Source organism: Solanum verrucosum, unplaced genomic scaffold, assembly GCF_900185275.1.
Source record: "Solanum verrucosum unplaced genomic scaffold, falcon-dt-bn FXZP01000060.1, whole genome shotgun sequence".
In the NCBI taxonomy this organism is placed as follows: Eukaryota; Viridiplantae; Streptophyta; class Magnoliopsida; order Solanales; family Solanaceae; genus Solanum; species Solanum verrucosum.
This window is the reverse complement of record NW_026020129.1, coordinates 1,531,841-1,552,112: the sequence shown is the minus strand read 5'-3', so window position 1 is coordinate 1,552,112 and position 20,272 is coordinate 1,531,841. Positions and strand designations below refer to the sequence as shown.

The following is a 20,272-nucleotide window of genomic DNA, read 5'->3' as shown; positions in this document are numbered from 1 at the left end:
CTATGTTGACACTCAAACAACTGCCGCAAGAAATGTTTCGTCAAGTAATCCTTTTCATAGTAGCAGGATTGGCATTCATCTACATGAAATACAAATCACCTTTGTTTTTATGCAAAATATTTTAAGCCTAGCTAGAGCAAATGCTAATGAACAAAAAGGAAACTTCTTTTTGTTAAATCAAAGAGTGGTAAGACGTTGTTTTTCGATATATTTTTGGATATACTTCTGAAAATTAAATTTAAAAACATGTTAACATAGATTTTCAACAACAACGAACAATTGCCAGATACAATAGAATTGACTGAGCAAAAGAACAATCAAGTTCATTTATTTTCTCTTATAAGCATAAAGCTTATACATATATATTACAACATAAAAGAAACTTGATTCTTTATTCAATCTACTTTAAACAACATGCCCAGTGATTCAATATACTCAAAATATAACATAAAAGTGATTTAAAATATACAATACATATACAACTTTAAAGATAAAATATAGGCAAGACATAGCAATAATTACCTTTATTTTCATTATTGCTCCACATACAAGATATGAAAGATTTTTCACACTTCAAAATTGCACTGCTAGAGTGTAACTTCATAATATTAGTCTTTTCCATGTTACCCGTATTTTTGCAATTTCATATACCTGGCATAGGCTTTGACCCAACCACATTTATTTAAATCTTCAAATTTCTTTAACTTCTCAATTTATGTTAAGTCACAAATATAGCAACAAACAAACATACACCAACTAATTGAATCAAAACCTACTAATGGTCTTGCCCCACTGGCTCTCCAGCAATTCCCTTTCTGTACGTAGTACTCTCAGCTCCAGCGTCAACATATACGTGTTTTTTATGTTATATTTATATATATCTTTTTTGGGGAGAGATGGTTGCATAAAAAATTAAAATAGTTGAAAGAAAATGATATTTCACTCAACTTTCTCATATTCCCTTGAAAAAAAACTCTTAAAGTAATTACAGTAAGAAGTTTCTATTACACGATTTTAAAAAATCAACCTTTCTCGTTCTCAATTCTCCATCTTTAATTAGATTAGATGTGCATCGTGTTATTATGAAAATCAGATTAAGTTTCTTTTATTGATCTCTCGTCCCTCTCCCGTATAATAAAAAATAATTATTATCTTTACTTATATGATTCATGACCAAACTAATCATATATATTTTGTTACATAATAAGGATCGCCTCGATCATTCTTTATACACTAAGGATCAAATAGAATCAAAACAAATACATTGATCAAGGACAATTTTGACCATTTTCTCTACATGAACTCACAATTTCAATAAACTGTATGGACTTTTCTGATCATTTTAATACCTTGTAAATATGCTTTGTCAACAATATTCATTCTGTAATGAAATATTATTTGTACAGGATACTTCCAATTTTTGATATTCAATTCAGTTCATGCTTCAACTAACTTCTTAACTAAATGACCCTTTTGTTTTTGAGCCTAACAATGAATTCCAAGGATATATAACTGACTATTTATACTTATAGTGCAGATATATTCTTATAGTGCAATTTCAGAGAAAATACGTCTAATTGGATCAAGATTAAATAAGCTCTCCGTGCTCTTGATGGTTTATAAAGCAATAAAAAATGTGAAATTCCAATTTATCAATTTGCTTACCCTTAACTAAATGATAATCCATAACACCATTGATATTAAAATTCATGTCTCCACAGTTTGCTAATTTTATGCTCAAATACTTGCAATTAATTCATTTCTTAAATGAAAATTACAAAAGAATAGGACAAAAGTAGAAATTCAAGAACCTGGTTTTGATAATTCTGATGTAATTAAAGAGCCATCAAAGTGTAGGAATATCCACTTCAATAAACCCTCGTGAGGACTTCTCATCCCTGCAAATTGATGGAACAAATAATAAATAATTAAAAAATCAATGAGAAATAGAATTCAAAAGCTCCTTGGTGAAAAAAAATCATGATTGACTTCCAAAAAATAATTTGAAGATAAAATTGGTAAACATATAGAACCAAATAAGGAGATATTGTAAATGGGAAACAAAGGTAATAGAAGCAGGTACATGAGTTTTAAGCTAAACAACAAGAATGATAAAAGTGCATCCCTTCAGAAGGAGCAATAAACATTGAGCACATTAGTTCCCAACTCAAATCTATAATCAACTTGAAAAATATTAAAACGATGAAAATTGAGAAAAAAGAATGTAAAAGAGACTATATCTTAAAAAATTTAATGAAAAAACATATCTCAAGAACACAAAGAATGAATTTAACTCCTGGGGAAAAATCCTATGTGCATTTGGTGACTTTTTGATTGCTTGATTAATCTGTGGAATGAGAGAATATAATTCCACTCCCAATTTTCATTCAAACCTTAAAATAAAAATCTAAAACTCCCAAACAAACAAATAATAACAACAACACAGCCTTAGAGTATAGAGTCACGACAACACACCATCAAAAGAAAAATATGAGACTTTGAAAAAGTGAGATACGCCATAGACAACGAAAAGAGGCCTTCATTTGAAGGATCCACAATTCTCCTCTGCCACGAAATTACGCAGCTATACCTGGACACCAATATCAGAAAAGAGAAAATACATAGCATATAATAAGATAAAATCAAGGATCTAAAGAACCAAAATTGTATCATATTGCTCTTCACCAAACATGGATAAATTTCATAAATATTTGGCGCTTATGCTTTATCGGTTCTCTTCCTCTTATATGTCATGTGTTTCAAATTGGGATATTCAACAATATAGCTGATTTAACTCGTAACCCCATAAGCTTTGAACCGTTAGGAGAAGAAGAGATTTGAGGGTGATAATCCATCATTTTGGCTATGAGGCCTTGGCAATTGTTATTAATAATAATAATCTACAAGTTGAGGAAAAACATGTAGAACAATCCACTAATAGAAACTGTGTGAATTTTATTTGGGGATTATTTCTGCAGATACTTTCTACGAATTTTCATGCGGAAATATGAAATTCCTAAATTATAGATTTTTTTACCTGCGAAAAATAGTTTCTCAGAAAAATTGGTGGGTAAATTTGGCGCCATTTTCGCAAAATTATTACCTAGGGAATTATTTGCGGCAAATAATTTGTAAGTATTATTTTCATAGGTAAATTTGCAAGTAATAAAAAAAATATTTTTTTTATCTTCTAGCAAGAAAATTCCTAGATAAATTTATTTGCAAATAATTATTTGGAAATTTATCTAGAAATATATGTGGTATTACCTAGGAATTCGTGTTATGTGAATTTTGTTTGGGATTTACCTAGGAATTTTCATACTTGAAGAATTACTTGGGGATTCTATTGTTGTGAATTTGATTTGAGATTTTTTGAGGGATTTACTTGGAAATATGCAAACTTAAATATTTTTATATAATTTAATTGGAATTTTTTTTATATTGAAATCGAAAGATTTTTGAAAATTAGGAGGCCTAGGGGAATATTTTCTTAAAAATATATTTACCAAAATTTAAAAAATATAACAATATAAAAGGGACAAATGATCACTAGAATGAAATTTATTGTTAAAATAATTATTCTATTTTTAGGTTTAATAAATTATCATGCAATAATATCAATTTAATAAGGTGTTGGAACATTATCATAAATTTTAGGATGAATATTTTTAACTCATATATAATTAATATGTAATCTCACTAAACATCAATGTTATTATTTTTTAATTTTTTATTTGAAAGAAACAAAGAATTAAAATTAGATGGCTAGTTATTTATTCAATAAAAAAATAATTGTCATTAATATTTATCAATCTAATACGGTGTTGGAACATTACCATAAATTTTAGTATGAATATTTTTATATAATTAATATTTTATCTCGCTAAAAATCAATGATACCATTTTTTATTTTGTTTTTGATTAGAAAGATACAAAAATTTAAAATTATATGGGTAGTCGTTTATCCAATAGAAAAGTAACTATCAGAAATATTTGTCAAATTAATATGGTGTTGGAACATTATCATAAATTTTAGGATAAATATTTTTAACTTATATATAATTAATATTTCATCTCACTAAAAACCAATGATACCATTTTTTATTTTGTTTTTTTTTATTTGAAAGATAGAAATAATTAAAATTATATGGATAGTCATTTATCCAATAGAAAAATAACTATCATAAAAGTTTAATTACCCCTTGTTGATAGAATTATATGAAAAGAAAAAATAAATAATTTTTACTTGTATATCTAATTGGTATATTATATTTTTACTAGCATTAAAAAAAAATTCTCTATAGTAAGTTATTAAATGATATTATATCCAAATATAAAATTAATTATATTAAAATATAATTATTAAAAGATAAATTATAAATACCAAATTTCCTAATAAGATATACAATCAATTATTGATTTATAACTTCCTTGCACATTAAATTTATAAATATATTTATATTTTTAATTATTTATTTATAAGGACTTTGTATGCATAATGTAAATTTTGTCTACATTTAATATGCTTCATTATATATATTATCTCATAGAAAGTGTAAGCATAAAATTTTCATGATATGTTGGGTGGTAGTGATTTATTTTAATATATAAATAGTTGTCATGCTTTATTTTTGAAAAGCTAAATCACATGAGCTTTATTCAACATTTTAAGATATATTTTTATTTCATATTAATATGAGATGACTTTATAGTACTTTTTGTGTAATGAATATCTAAATTATATTTTTAATACTCAATTAATTTAATTTAATTTAACTTTAAAAATTAATCAAATTGAAGAAAAACAACAAAGTTTAGTATAATGCTAGTGGTACTTTTTATCACATCGGTGGAAGACACATGATCTTTAGCATTTATAATGCTATTAGTTAGAGCATTGGTAGAATAGAGTAATTACTTATAGGTTGGGCATTGGGTAGTGGGCTAGGATTAAGTTAGTGCAATTAAGTAGAGTGGACTAGGATTATGTTAGTGCAATTAAGCATGTGCCTATGTGTATGGGGTGTCCTAAGTGTATGGGGTTCAAGAACAAAATAATCAATTAGGAGATACTAATTATTAATTAATATTGTCTAGAAAAATTCTTTTTTGTTAATTTTTACAAAAAAAAATCGGTATATTTTTTTTTCAAGAAAATTCCCAAGTAATTGACCTGCGAAATATAAATTTCTAGGTAAATTACTTGAGGATTTTAAAATTCGCAGGAAATAATTACCTAGAAAAGTTTTACCATCGGATTTTTTTGATAGAAAAATCCGCATGAAACTTAATTTCTTACGAATTTTCATAAGTAATTCCTAAGAAAATTTTCATGTAATCCACTTTTTTCTTGTAGTGATCGGGAATGGAAAGAAAAAGTAATGTGGTTTGCTAAAATATCAATCATGCGTAATTACTATTTTACCCTTGCATGTTGTGATGATAACATAATTATGAAACTTCCCTTGATCGTCTTACACTTCATGTTTCGAAAAATAAAAATGATTAGAGCCGTCAATATGGGCTAGGCCTGTTGGGCCGGCCTGGCCTAACCCGGGATTTAATAGGACTGGGCTAAAAATTTTGGAGCCCATTTAAAAAAAAGGCTTTTTAGCCCGGCCTGAATAAGCCTGCTGATTTGTGGGGCTTGAGAAATATAGGTAGGGCCGGCCCGTGGGCTAATACAAATTAATTAAAAAATATAATATAATATTAAAATTTAAAATTAAAGAGATCCAAACTTAAAATCTATTTAAAGTTTTTTAGGAAATCACTAAGTATAGAAGTTGCATCCACCATGAAAATGTCCAAACACTTGTTGCTACTCGAAACTGGTTACATGGTTTTTCTCAAACTGGTAATATATTTTTGTGTACATTTAAATATTATAATTCTCAATTTAGTTATTTTTCAATATTTAACTAATTGAAACTGCATATAAATTGCATATGAAAATGAATATGTTAAGACAACTTTCCCACAAATTGATTTAGATATGCTTGATGAAAATGATCATGAAGTGTTAGATACGCCATAGGTTTCATGAAGTGTTAGTTACGCCATAAGTTTCATGATTTTTTAAGGAGTTTATTTTTTACATTTTTATGGTTGGAATATTGTCATTTATTGTGATCATTGCAAAACAGTTAGGTTAATATTTCTATTTAGATATTTATACTTTTACTTGAAAAAAACTTAATAAATATTATAAAGATAATTTTATTTGTGAATTTGATTAACAAGTAGTAACATTAACACCATGTAATATTGTTTTATCGATATTTATGATAATATTTTTAAATTATAATTTATAATTTAATTTAATAATTATAAAAAAATATATAACTTTTAAAAATGTGGGCTGGCCCGGCAAGCCTGTAGCCCACGTACTTATGGGTTGGGCCGACCGTTTTCTGGCCCACACCAAAAATGGGCTAGACTGGCCTGACCCGTAAAATATCAAAGCCTATATGAATTAGCTCGGATGGGGTGGGCTAGCCCATATTGACAACTCTAAAAATGATTGAACAATATAATATCAATGGAATAATATCTTAGCAGTGAGGCAGCAGAGGTACAATAGAGCAATCAAATTTGTCCATAACAACTTTCCGTACAAAATCTGACTGTCCACTTTAATTTCTTCATAGGGTTACAAACAAAGGAATCTATTAGGACCACTTGCTGAGAAATACTATTTTTGAGGAAATTTCAAAAATAACTAATTATACAACATATGTTTGACAACTCATGTAATTTTTCTAGAGTTTTTTCATGAATATCACATATTTCAGATTTAAGTTGTTGGAATTATTGTACATTTATATGTTTGTAGTTTTGCACCCTTACTTTTTGAGTTTTTATATACAGTTAGTATTACTCTAATAAGTTGATAATATAAAGTTGTTAAATCGATATTCAAATCATTTAACAAAAGGATAATTGTCTTTTTCGTAGTCAGAGAAATTTAATTCTGGAGTATTTAGAGATATCGAGAGACTCCATTCATATTTTTAAATTATTATTTTTTTTAGAAAATTTATACATCCCGGTAATTATAATAATGCACTTCCTACTTTTGCAACGACAATAGTAATTTTTTATGCATCGATAGTATTTGCTATTGTTCTAGTGGAACAATTAAATTTTATAGTTTTTATGAGAGCAAACTATTACGTACACTGCACCTAATTGAGTGTATTAATTCATTACTTGTTATGTTGGCCTGTTCAGATAAAAAGATTAGGTTAAAATCGTATCATTCAAAAAATATTTGATAGATTCATCATAGGAAAGAGCAAAAGAATTTCTTAAAATGTGTTATCTAATTGTTCAATGCAATAAAAAAAATTATTAAAAAAATAATAGCACAAAGCCTAAGGTGGAAAAATCTATGATAATTAATAGTGTCCAGAAGAGTGCACTATGAATTTCTAGTCTCATAAAAATTAGTATGGATTTCTTAGAAAAAGACAACGATGAACTTGTCTTTTTCTTTGCCACAACAAAAACGTGGAAAACTATTACGTGTTTTTAATTAAAACGAAGAAAGGTTAAAAATATTTTCAATCTATTTAATTTGATTCATCATTGCCCTCAGTCAATCTATAATTACAAGGTATAATCACTAATTCACTAATAACAAAACAAAACACCCATAAATCTTAATTTATTATTTAAAAATTATGCTTCTCCAAATAAAGATTTTTTATTATTCTCCATCTTTTTTTCTCCATAATAAATATTTTTTCTTCTCCAAAAATTGTATTTTTATTTTATTTTTTAAATCACATTATTTTTGGCACTACAACAAAAGCACTTTCAGCGGCAATAAATGTATACATTAACAAAGAATGCTAAATTTTTTGCCGGAGAACAAGTTGGTTTTTTATTTATTTTCTGTGTTTGATAAGTAATTAAGCAAAAGAATATTATCTAAAGAGTATTTATATGTAATTTAATAAAACACTATATAGTAGAAGGGGTAGACAGTGGGGTGGCGGCGGTCAAGAGGTTGAGTGAGTGGGGAGGATACAATAAACATACAATGTTACTCATAAAACTTATTTTTCCTACTTTAAGAACACTATTTTTCCATTATTAAGAAAATATATCAAAGCTTTATATTTATTTCTTAAAAGAATCTACTTTTGTATATCTAGGGAAATCATCTATAAATGTATTTGGCACCTCTAATCATGTTTGTTTCAAGTCTCATAAAAAATAGTATGGATTTACTCCAATAATTCACCATGTTATTCTTAGGTTGCTTAGTTTAAGCACAAATCTTACACTAAAGTTGGATGGAATATAATCTGATATAATATGATTAAGCCTGTTTGTAAAAGAAACCAAAATAAAGATAAATTTTATTTTGAATATCTCCAACTTACTGGACAAATGAGTGTTTTTTTTTATCATTCATATAACATTATAGATAAATTCTATCATGAATATCTCAAATGGACTGATGACTGCTTTTTTTAATCATCCGCTCATAATATAGATAGATTCTATCTTGAATATCTCAACCTTACTAGATAGATGACTGTTTTTTTATCATCCGTAAACAATATAGATAGATTTTATCTTGAATATCTCAAACTTATTGAAATCACAAAAATTAGTATGGATTTCTTTGAAAAAGACAACTATGAACTTGTATTTTCTTTGCCACAACAAAAATGTGGAAAATTATTATTTTTAATTAAAACGAAGAAAGGTTAAAAATATTTTCAATCTATTTAATTTGATTCATCTTTGCACTTAGTGAATATCATCCGCACACACAATATAGATAGATTCTATCTTGAATATCTCAAGCTTATTGGATAGATGACTGTTTTTTTTCCTCATCCATACACAATATAGATAGATTCTACCTTGAATATCTCAAACTTATATAAAATCACCGTTCTTTACATATAATACAGATAGATTGATTCTACCTAAATATCACATTTTTGTTCTTTAGCGGTTATACATTTTTGTTTTTATGTAATATTATGATTATTTTACCCACTTCTATTAGTACATATATAGATGATAGGAATGAGAACTGTTAGAATCAGTAATGGAGATTCACTAATTGAGGAAGAAGAGAGAAACAAATCTATATTGAGCTACAGAACTAAAAATGAATGAATGTACATCTTTGGTAGTATCTATTCTATTTATAATACATCACATTAAAGCATTTAACTAGACTGGTAGACTTAACTTAACTATGGTTAGTTGTAACTACTTTTACTAACTGAATCTATTACTGACACATACTAACAGATTCTATAGCTAATACTACACTAACTCATTGCTTCATAACACCCCTCCTCAAGCTGGGGGCTGAAATAAATCTTTTACCCCCAGCTTGGACATTAGATGTAGATGTGTTGCTTTCCATAAGCCTTTAGTAAGTAGGTCTGCCAACTGATCTCTTGTTGATACATGATTAGTCTTGATCATTTTTTGTTGTAGTTTTTCTCTGACAAAGTGATATTCAATGTCAAAATGCTTCATCCTTTCATGAAAAATAGGATTGGATGCAATTTGGATTGCAGCCTTACTATCACAATAGAGTTGAACTGGCTGCTTGATGTTAACCCCTAGCTCCTTATATAGACAAATAAGCCAAGTGATCTCTGCTACTGTTGATGCCATACTCCTGAATTCAGCTTCAGCAGAACTCCTTGCTACTGTCTCTTGTTTCTTAGACTTCCATGATATGAGTGCATCTCCAAACTTCACCAAGTAACCTGTTACAGACCTCCTTGTTTGTAGACAAGTACCCCAATCAGAGTCACAGTAAGCAGTAAGTAATTCTGAGCTTTGGGCAGGCATAAACAAACCTAGACCAGAAGATGATTTAATGTATTTAACTACTCTAAGAGCTGCTTCCATGTGAGACTTTTTTGGGGCATGCATATACTGGCTCAAGACTTGTACCACAAAAGATATGTCTACTCTGGTCATTGTTAGATATAACAACCTTTCACTAACCTTTGATATCTTCCAATATCCTTCAAAGGTTTATCTGTTGGAGTAACTTTTGATCTATGTACATGTTTATCATACTCAATAGCTGTCAGTCTTACATTAGGATCCATTGGTGTATGAACTGGTTTTCCCACTCAATCCCATTTCAGAGATTAGTTCCAAAGCATACTTGAGTTGATTCATCACATACCCCTCCTTAGTTCTAGCAAACTCAATGCCAAGAAAAAACTTCAGTTCTCCCAAATCTTTCATCTTAAACTTAAGTTTCAGATCATTTCTAGTCTGTTCAATCAAGCTGCTACAACTACCAGTTACTAGAAGATCATCTACATACACAAGAACCACCACCAATTCTTTTCCCATTGTTCTAGTAAACAATGAGTAATCATAATGGCTTTGAACAAATCTCAACTGAACTAATGCTTCAGTTAACTTCAAATTCCATTGCCTAGGTGCTTGTTTGAGCCCATAGAGAGATTTGTGCAGTTTGCAGACTTTGTTAGACCCCTCCTGTCTGCAAAAACCAGGAGGCACAACCATATAAACATCCTCAAAGAGATCACCTTGCAAGAAAGCATTGTGCACATCCATTTGAAAAACCAACCAGTGTTTAGCAGCAGCCACAGCTAGTACAGATCTGACAGTAACCATCTTGGCCACAGGAGAAAAAGTCTCAGTGTAATCCAGGCCCTCCTTCTGATTAAACCCCTTAGCAACTAGTCTGGCTTTGTATCTCTCAACAGCTCTTGAGGCTAAGTACTTTACCTTGAACACCCACTTACAACCAATAGGTTGCTTGCCAGGAGGTAGCTCAGTGATGCTCCAAGTATGATTATCCTCCAAAGCAAAAATTTCAGCTTGCATGGCCTCTACCTACTTAGGTTGGACTACAGCTTTCTCCAAATAAGTAGGCTCAGAAATACTGGAGTAAGCAACTAATGCTGCACCATAGGAAGCAGTGAGATGAGCATAAGAGACATGATTGGAGATAGGATACTGGCAGGAGGCTTTAGGTTGAGCTGTCAAGAAATCTTGCATCCATATAGGAGGCTTAGTGGATCGAGTAGACCTTCTTAATGGAACAGTCTCACAGGGTGTCAAAGAAGCAGAACAAGGATCACCTAATACATTCCCATCATCAGGAGAAGAGTCAGTAGGAGGATCAAATCCACTTACAGATGAACTAGAAGCAATAGTGTTCTCAGTAGGACTGGGATCAGAAACCAACAGTGGAGTCTCTTCAAGGAACTGCAGAACAGGAAATAAAGGGGGGCAAACAGAGCTCAAATGCTTGAAGGGGAAGACTGCCTCTTTAAACACCACATCTCTGCTGATAAAGAGGTCTTTGGTAGCTAAATCATAAATCTTGTACCCCTTTTGGAGAGTAGAATAACCATCAAACACAGCATGAACAGACCTAGGAGAAAACTTGTCAACTTTCCTTACCTCAGTGGCAAAAACAAGACATCCAAACACCCTTAAATGATCAAGTACAGGGGGACCTTTATACAACAAATCATGAGGAGTTTGTCCTTGCAGCACAAGAGATGGGAGGCGGTTTATTAGGTAAACACTAGTGTTAACACATTCACCCCAAAAACGAAGGGGAAGACCAGCCAGAAATCTTAGTGACCGAGCCATATCTAAGATGTGTCTGTGCTTCCTTTCCACAACCCCATTCTGCTGAGAAGTATAGGTACATGAACTCTGATGGATAATACCTAGAGTATGCAGTAAAGTAGTGACCTGTGAGTTGAAGAACTCACACCCATTGTCAGATCTAAGCACTTTCATCTGAGTTGAAAATACATTTTTCACCATTGCAAAGAACTGAGTTAAAGCAACAATAACTTCAGCCTTAGAATTTAGCAGGAAGAGCCATGTATATCTCGAGAAATCATCAACCAAAGTAAGAAAATATCTTTTATTATCATGAGTAGGAACTCTATAGGGACCCCAAATATCAACATGTAATAGGTGAAAACATGCAGTAGTAGTAATGCTGCTAAAAGGAAATGAGAGTCTGTCTTGCTTAGCCAATGGACATACAATACAAATGGTAAAAGAACGAGATGAAAAATGTTTGAAACAACTAAATTTTCTGATAGTAGAAACATGCACACGGCCTAGTCTCTGATGCCAAATAGACATATCTAAGCTACAAGACTGAGAAGAAGAAACTGCATTAACTACATGAACTGAATCCTGTGTAGACTTCAATGAATCTCCTGAGATCAGCTGACTATCAGCATGCACAATATACAAATCATTCTCCAATCTGCCAGTCCCCCTCACAGTCCCATTTGAGAGGTCCTGAAAGACACAAAAATTAGGATAGAAAAGGACACAACAGTTGAGCTCCTTTGTTAGTTTAGATACTGACATCAAATTGTAATGGAAGGCAGGCATATGCAAAACATTAGAAATCTCAGTCCCTCCAAGGACCTGAGAAGAACCAATGTGAGTAACATGAGCAAGTGCACCAGTGGGTTGATGAACTTTGTTACATGAATTATTTTGTAAAGAGACTTGTGGTGTGACCAAATTCTCATTTTGTACCATATGTTGAGAAGCTCCAGAGTCAATAATCCATTTATTATTATTAACAGAATGCATCCTACTTGATGCCATCAGATTGTCACAGTTATTGTTTGCCTTTGCTTTCTCATTCTCTTGATCCAGCATGTGTAGAAGTTGTTGATACTGCTGTGGAGAGAAGTGAGGATGCTGCTGAACCTGTGGGTCAAAATGAGCTAGTGGAGATTGCCTGTTAGACATAAGAGCATGAGAGGTAGTAGGAGAGAAACTACCACTGTGAGACATTCCAAGAGCACTTGAAGTTGATCCTTGACCAGTATTTGCTGAATACTGCCTCAACTGAATAGTACCAGCATTAGCACCCACAAGATTAGCTGCAGGAATAGATCCAGGTGATGTTCTCTTCTTACCCTTCCAGTCAAGAGGATAACCATGAAGTTTATAACAAGTAGCTCTGATGTGACCTTTCCAATTGCAGTAGTCACAATAGAGATCACTGGTAGATCTTTAATGAGATCTAGAACCAGATCCTAAAGGAGGATTAGGTCCCGAGTATGAACTAGAGCCTGATCTAGGTACATGACTCTTATTATTGCTGAAGAATGTCATGGCATCATTCACCAAACTGTGATTATCAGCACTTACAACATTGGATTTACCAAGTATCCTCTGGCTTTCTTCGGCCATAACCAGAGAGTAAGCCTTGTTCACACAAGGTGCATGATTCTGCATCATAATCTGACTTCTACACTGATTATAAGACTCATTTAGCCCTAAGAGAAACTGCATCAATCTCTGGTACTCAAAATGAGCTACATAAGTCTTAGAAACTTCACAGGTGCAACCAGGACATGACATAAGAGAGTCAAATTCCATCTACAATTCCTTGAGTTTGGAGAAATAACTAGACATATACAACATTCCTTGACTAAGTGTAGCAATCTCCTTGTGTAAATAGAAGATCCTAGAGCCATCTACTTTGTCAAATCTCTCTTTCAAGTCAGTCCATACTTGCTGAGCACTACTAGCATATACTATTTCACTTAACAGTTCCCTGCTTACAGAGATCATAATCTATGACAAGACTATTGCATTACATTTTCCCCAAAGATCATGTAATGAGACAACAAACTTATCCTTTGAATACTGACCAGTAATGAAACCTAACTTCCCTTTTCCTAGTAGTCCAATCTTCATAGATCTACTCCATAGAGAATAATTTTCAGATCCAGTGAGTTGAATTGAGACCAAGGAACTACCTGGAGTATCACATGCCTACAAATGAAGAGGATGATGAGCATCGACTCCTACATAAGCTCCCGCAGTTCCTGAAAGAGGTCCTATAACTGAATTAATGGCAATTGCATCCACCATTGCAAAAAACTCGAATGAACTCTGATCTTCACTGTTTCTGGGACAATGCACACTACTTCTTCACGAGCCTATTGCTGTACTGAAAATAGAGATACTCAGAGTGATACCTCGAGCTCTGATACCATGTTAGAATCAGTAATGGAGATTCACTAATTGAGGAAAAAGAGAGAAACAAATCTATATTGAGCTACAGAACTAAAAATGAATGAATGTACATCTTTGGTAGTATCTATTCTATTTATAATACATCACATTAAAGCATTTAACTAGACTGGTAGACTTAACTTAACTATGGTTAGTTGTAACTACTTTTAGTAATTGAATCTGTTACTGACACATACTAACAGATTCTATAGCTAATACTACACTAACTCCTTGCTTCATAACAAGAACAATTATCACTTATCTCAACAATGGCTTCTTCTTGTTCCATTAATTCTATGTGTTTAAGTCTTGTGAGTAGAGTAGCACCTAATCTCAAATCGTGTGGTAACGCAACGAAAACGGGGAGTACAGAAGAAGTAGGATATAGTTGTTGCCCTCCTACATCAGATGACTGGAACAACATTCCATATTACAAGTTTCCCCCATATCGAAGCTTCGTAAACGTCCGGTTGCTCAAGACGTGCTGAGGAATATATTGCAAAGTACCAATTGACCACTCGAAGAATGAAGGACCTGGATAAAAAGGACCCTCGTTCATTCATGCAACAAGCCAATATGTATTGTGCTTATTGCAACGATGCTTACAAATTTGGTGATGAAGTTTTACAAGTTCATTTCAATTGGCTTTTCTTTCCCTTCCATAGATGGTACTTGTACTTCTACGAGAGAATCTTGGGAAAACTCATTGATGATCCAACTTTCGCTTTGCCATATTGGAATTGGGACCATCCAAAGGGTATGCGTTTACCTCCCATGTTCGATCGTGAAACTACTCCCCTTTATGATGCAAGACGTAATCCACACGTCTGTAATGGAACCATAATCGATTTTAGTTCTTCTAAAGACGAAGTTCCTACTGATGTTAAAAAGACGGTGACTAACAACTTAACTGTAATGTACCGTCAAATGATAACTAATGCTGCATGCCCTTTGCAATTCTTTGGTGCTCGTTACGTTCTTGGTAATAATAATATCATGAATGATCGGGGAACTATTGAAAACAACCCTCATACTCCGATCCACATTTGGACTGGTACTGTCAAAGGTACGGTTTTGGGTCAAGGAGTCAAAAGGATAAGGACGAAAAAGAAGAGGTGCTAATAGTCAAGGGTTTAAAATATGATACTAGCAAATATATAAGCTTTGATGTGTTCCTGAACGAGGATGAGGATGTGAATACAAATGAGCTTGATAAGGTGGAGTTCGCAGGGAGCTATGTCAACTTGCCCCATGTTCATGCACATAATAAGAGAATGGATTATGGTGAGACATTTCAGCTAGACATTACCGAACTTTTAGAGGACATTGGACTTGAAGACGATGATACCATTACGGTAACTGTGGTTCCTAAAAAGGGTGGAGATGTCATCTCCATCCAAAGTGTGGCAATTGAATTTCTCGAGGGTTAAATTATCATTAATGTTTGTTCAAATCTCTCACGTATTCTCTTTATCCTGTGTAATCTTTTTTATAAATTAATTGTCGCAAAAATATCTATGTCCCTTTCTTTTGCTATCATTTCATTTGGTGATAACACAAAACTCTAGAAAATAATTAGACATCTCATGCATGTGAACAGTAAAACAAGATTTAATGCGGAATGGTGGAATTTATTCCCTCAGTTCACTTTTATTAGCTTGTCTAATATTTCAAAACTATAGTTTTCACTTGTCACATTTTATATATTAAGACAAAAACAGTTAATTATTTATGTTCAAAATCATTTTCTATATATTACTCCATTAATATGAGTGTTACGGTATAACCTTTATATCTCTCATCATTATTATTATCTCTTAAGAATCATGCTAAGTATAAAATGAATAATGGGCAAAATGTATGAAATATATTCAAATTTTGATAGAAATTGTTGTAACAATTCCAAACTTTGAGCAAGACCTATTACCTCTTACACTGTGTTTTAAAGATATATAAGTGTCCAGCTGGACAAATTACTATTTATAATGATGCAATATTTATGATATCTACGTGGGCACCTATATATCTTTAAAATACACTATTAAATAGTGTAGGAGGATAATAGGTCCTGCCTAAAGTTTGGGATTGTTACATCAATTTCGATTAAAGTTTAGATATATTTCAAACTCTTTTATGAATAAATAAAAATGATGTTGGATAAATAAAAACAAATGGAAAAAAATAATATCTTAACATTGAGCCAGCGGAGTCACTATAGAGCTCGCAATCAGATTTGTCCCTTATGTTACCTTTGTCAAAATATCATTTAAGGAATCTTTTAGGACCACCTTGCTGAAAAATAATAGATTTTTGAGGAAATTTAAAAAACAATCAATTATATAGCATATGTTTGACAACTCATGTAACTTTTTCAAGATTTTTTTTTATAAATTTCACATATTTCAGATTTAAGTTATTGGCATTATTGTGCATTTATAACTTTGTAATTTTGCACCCTTATTTTTTTATTTTAGATTTTCAAAATTGATTGACCTAACTATGGTTATATATTTGTTAATGTAGTATAATTTTGACCTTAAAAATTTAAATAAGACACATATCTCTCATCTAAATAGATGTGCATTTGACGAAATGAAGGAAAAAAGTAATGGAGGAGAGCATATGTTTGACAACTCATGTAATTTTTAATTAATTTTTTCATAAATTTCACATATTTCGGATTTAAGTTGTTGGCATCATTGGACATTTATAAGTTTGTAGTTTTGCACCCTTACTTTTTGAGTTTAGATTTTATATACAGTTAGTATTAATAAGTTAATAATATCAATTTATTTAATTTAAATTCAATTTTTTTAATAAAAGGATAATTGTCTCTCTCTATGTATCTAGAGAAATTCAATTCTGGAATATTTAAAGAGATCGAGAAACTCCATTCATATTTTTAAATTATTAATCTTTAGAATATTTATACATCTCGATTATTATAATGCACTTTTCATATTTGAAACGAAATATAATATTTTTTATGCGAGACTTTGGTACTTTTTCTTGAGGACTTAATTGATAATCTCACGATAGATGTCCTTCAATCGATAGGTATCAAATAGAGTCTATCAATATTTAGTTTAGTAGTTAAAATTCTGTTTGTTTATTGAGGGAATACGATTATTTAGTAGTGATTGCGCTTGAAAGACATGTGAACATTTTTCTCTTAATTAGTCATTCTTTGGAAGAATTATACTTAATTAGTTTCCACTTCCTTTTTTTGGATGAAAACATGATTTGTATATTGGACCTCACATATATCTTGTACTACAACTAATTAGTATGATTTATGTCCTAATAGGATGTATATTTATATTGCAAATTTTAATAACTTAATCGGTTGACTACCTAAATTTTCACCTTGTTGGTGACATTCGATTCCCCACATTGTAATCTCCTCCCCTATGTTAAGTTATCATAGATATTTTTCATCTTAGCATCTTTGATTGTCAAAGATTTTGTTTCTTGTTGTACCCAAGGAGACTCAAACCCGAGACATTTGATTAAAAATGAAGGATTACCTACCACTCCACCACAATTTTCGTCGATGATATATTGCATTTTAAATATCTTGGATATTACATGTTGTATAACTTCATTACTTTCAGTTTTTTAGTTTTTTTTTAATACTTATTCATACATGTGCAATTTTAAATTATGGTCATTATGCCTTTTCCCTGTTTACTTGATTCATTTTCTTCACAGAAAATTCAAGTAATTAGATTTTCTAATACCAATAGTATAAAATTTAATATTTGTGTTATGTTTACTTGATTCGTTTTCTTCACACTAATAGTTTTTGATTTATTAAATCGTTCATGAATTTGTGACTACAGCAAATAATGATAAATATATATATATATATATATATATATATATATATATATATATATATATATATATATATATATATATATATAATTATTATCTGGGTTTTAAATGAAAAATAGTATAATTATTTAAATTTTGATTAAGGTGGTTAATTGAATTTAATACTTACAATTTTGGAGATGTCAACCTCCTTATTTATCTTACTTTTTAGACTTACCCAGGGGTCACCCATAATTGAAAAGTCAAAAGAAAAGATGACTTTATTTTTTATTTTATTTTTCTTAAAATGGTTCTCACGTCACCTCAGCGTCCAATCATTGTTAGGGAAAAGGGTTAAAAATATCCTTTAACTTTTATTTATTACTCTCTCTATTTTTAGTTATTAATTGTCTACTTTTTCTTTTATAGTTATTCCTAATTACTTGTCCATTTTGACAAATAAAAAAATAATAATTATTTTTTACCTATTATACCCTCAATTAAATGACTAATTACTTTGAAAAATGTAGAACTTCTCATCCACTTCATAATTAATAGGGGTAAAATGGTAAACTCATTATGTCATTAATTGTTTTCTTAATAGGCGTGTCAATTTAAAAGTGGACAAGTAAATAGGGATAGATGGAGTAATTGACTTTATCTTTTATCGTTAAAATAAAGTTATACATACTTCTGTCGTTACTATACTTATCATCCTTGTGGATTGAAATCCCCATATCACTTAAAATTACATGATTTTTTTAAAAAAAGAAAAAACTCAAATATGCCATCGAACTTTTAGAAAATGTTCATTTATGTCATCCGTTAAAAATTTGGTTCATTTATGCCATTGTTGTTAAAGAAAAGGCTCATCCATGCCATTTTTCTTAACTCCGATTTTGCAAAACTATTTTTTACACCCCAAACAAGGTTTAACACTTTTCAATTGAAGTTTTTGGATCAAATGTACACTTTTTGCTCCCACTTCTTAAGAACACCAAGAACACAAAGAACATTAACAATTCCCAAATTTCAAACTTGTTCAATTCTTCACGAAATCGCCTCAAATTTCAAGAGTAGTTTCCCTCTGAACCAGCTACCAACTCAACAAGACACACTTGAAATTTCTTCAAAGTTTCAAAACTTTAACATTCTTTAATGGTAGAATTTTTTCCACAACTTCAAATCATTTGAAATGTTGAACATAGACTCAAAAAAAAGCAGGGGAACAAAGATCTAAGGTAAAAAAAAAACTATAAAAACGCGAAGCAAAATTTTGAAATTTTGGAATATTTTTTTAATATGCGTGAATTTTTTAAACTCTACAAATGATTTTAGAATTTAGTTTTTTTTAAAAAAAGAAATTAATTATATGAGCCTTTTTTCTTTAACAACAATGACATAAATGAGTCAAACTTTTAACAGATAAATGAGTCTTTTCTGAAAGTTCAATGACATATTTGAGACTTTTCCCTTAAAAATTCACCCAATCACTATAATATAACCCAAACTCGACTCAACTAACTTTAACTCAAACCTACTCCAACTCCATCTCGATCTCTAAAGCAAAAGCTTAAGAACTCAATTCATCTATTTCTCATGTTGCTTTCTTCAGCGCTGTCTTCCTCCTCTGCCGTCTCCTAGAGAACTCAACGTTGATTTAGGTCAATAACGAAAAACCCAAAGCTTCCCTCGCCGTTGCTAATTTGGATCAACAACGAAGAATCTAATAACTTCTCAAATTAGCCACAAAATATAATTTCGTCGAAAATGGATCGAATTGGCACAAAAATTTTGATACACTCTATTGAATTATTTGCTAAATTTTGAAAATGGTTTTGATGATGAAGAAGAAGAAACACCTTTGAGGCAGAGGGCGAAACAAGGGTTTTTATGATTTTCTTGTGAATTAATTGAGAAAATAAACGCCCCTTGGATTGATTTAGGAACTGTTGGTCTTATTCTTTGTTTGATGAGTACAGTAATGATATGGTTTTCATACCACCCAATTGAAAAATCACTCTGCCTTATCAAGTAACGAAACAAACACTGACAAATTTAGAAATTGAGTCTGTATCACGAACCAGCGTCGCTTATTCTCATAAACCCCCACTAAACTGCCAATGAGTCGGAAGGTGTACAACGATGATTGCAGCAGGGGTTCAAATTGATTTGCGCCGATTCATCGCAATCGAAGGAAGAGTAAGAAAGAACGGAACGAGGAAGAAGGGTAGTGGTGGAGCTAGAAATTTATTAGGGGTGTCCATGAATAATGTTGTGTGATTGTCAAAATAACACAAAAAATATATTATGTTATTTGTGGTTTGAACTTGAAACTCTTTCATTTAAATGGACACATATTACCACGATGCCAAAGGCATAACTTAAGTAAAGGGTATCCAACTTT

The 20,272-nt window shown here is 31.1% G+C and overlaps 1 pseudogene; it reads left to right on the top strand.

Moving 5' to 3' along the window:
- The first annotated feature begins 14,318 nt into the window (after window positions 1–14,318).
- Window positions 14,319–15,479, top strand: LOC125826302 (polyphenol oxidase B, chloroplastic-like; annotated as a pseudogene).
- Window positions 15,480–20,272: the final 4,793 nt, after the last annotated feature.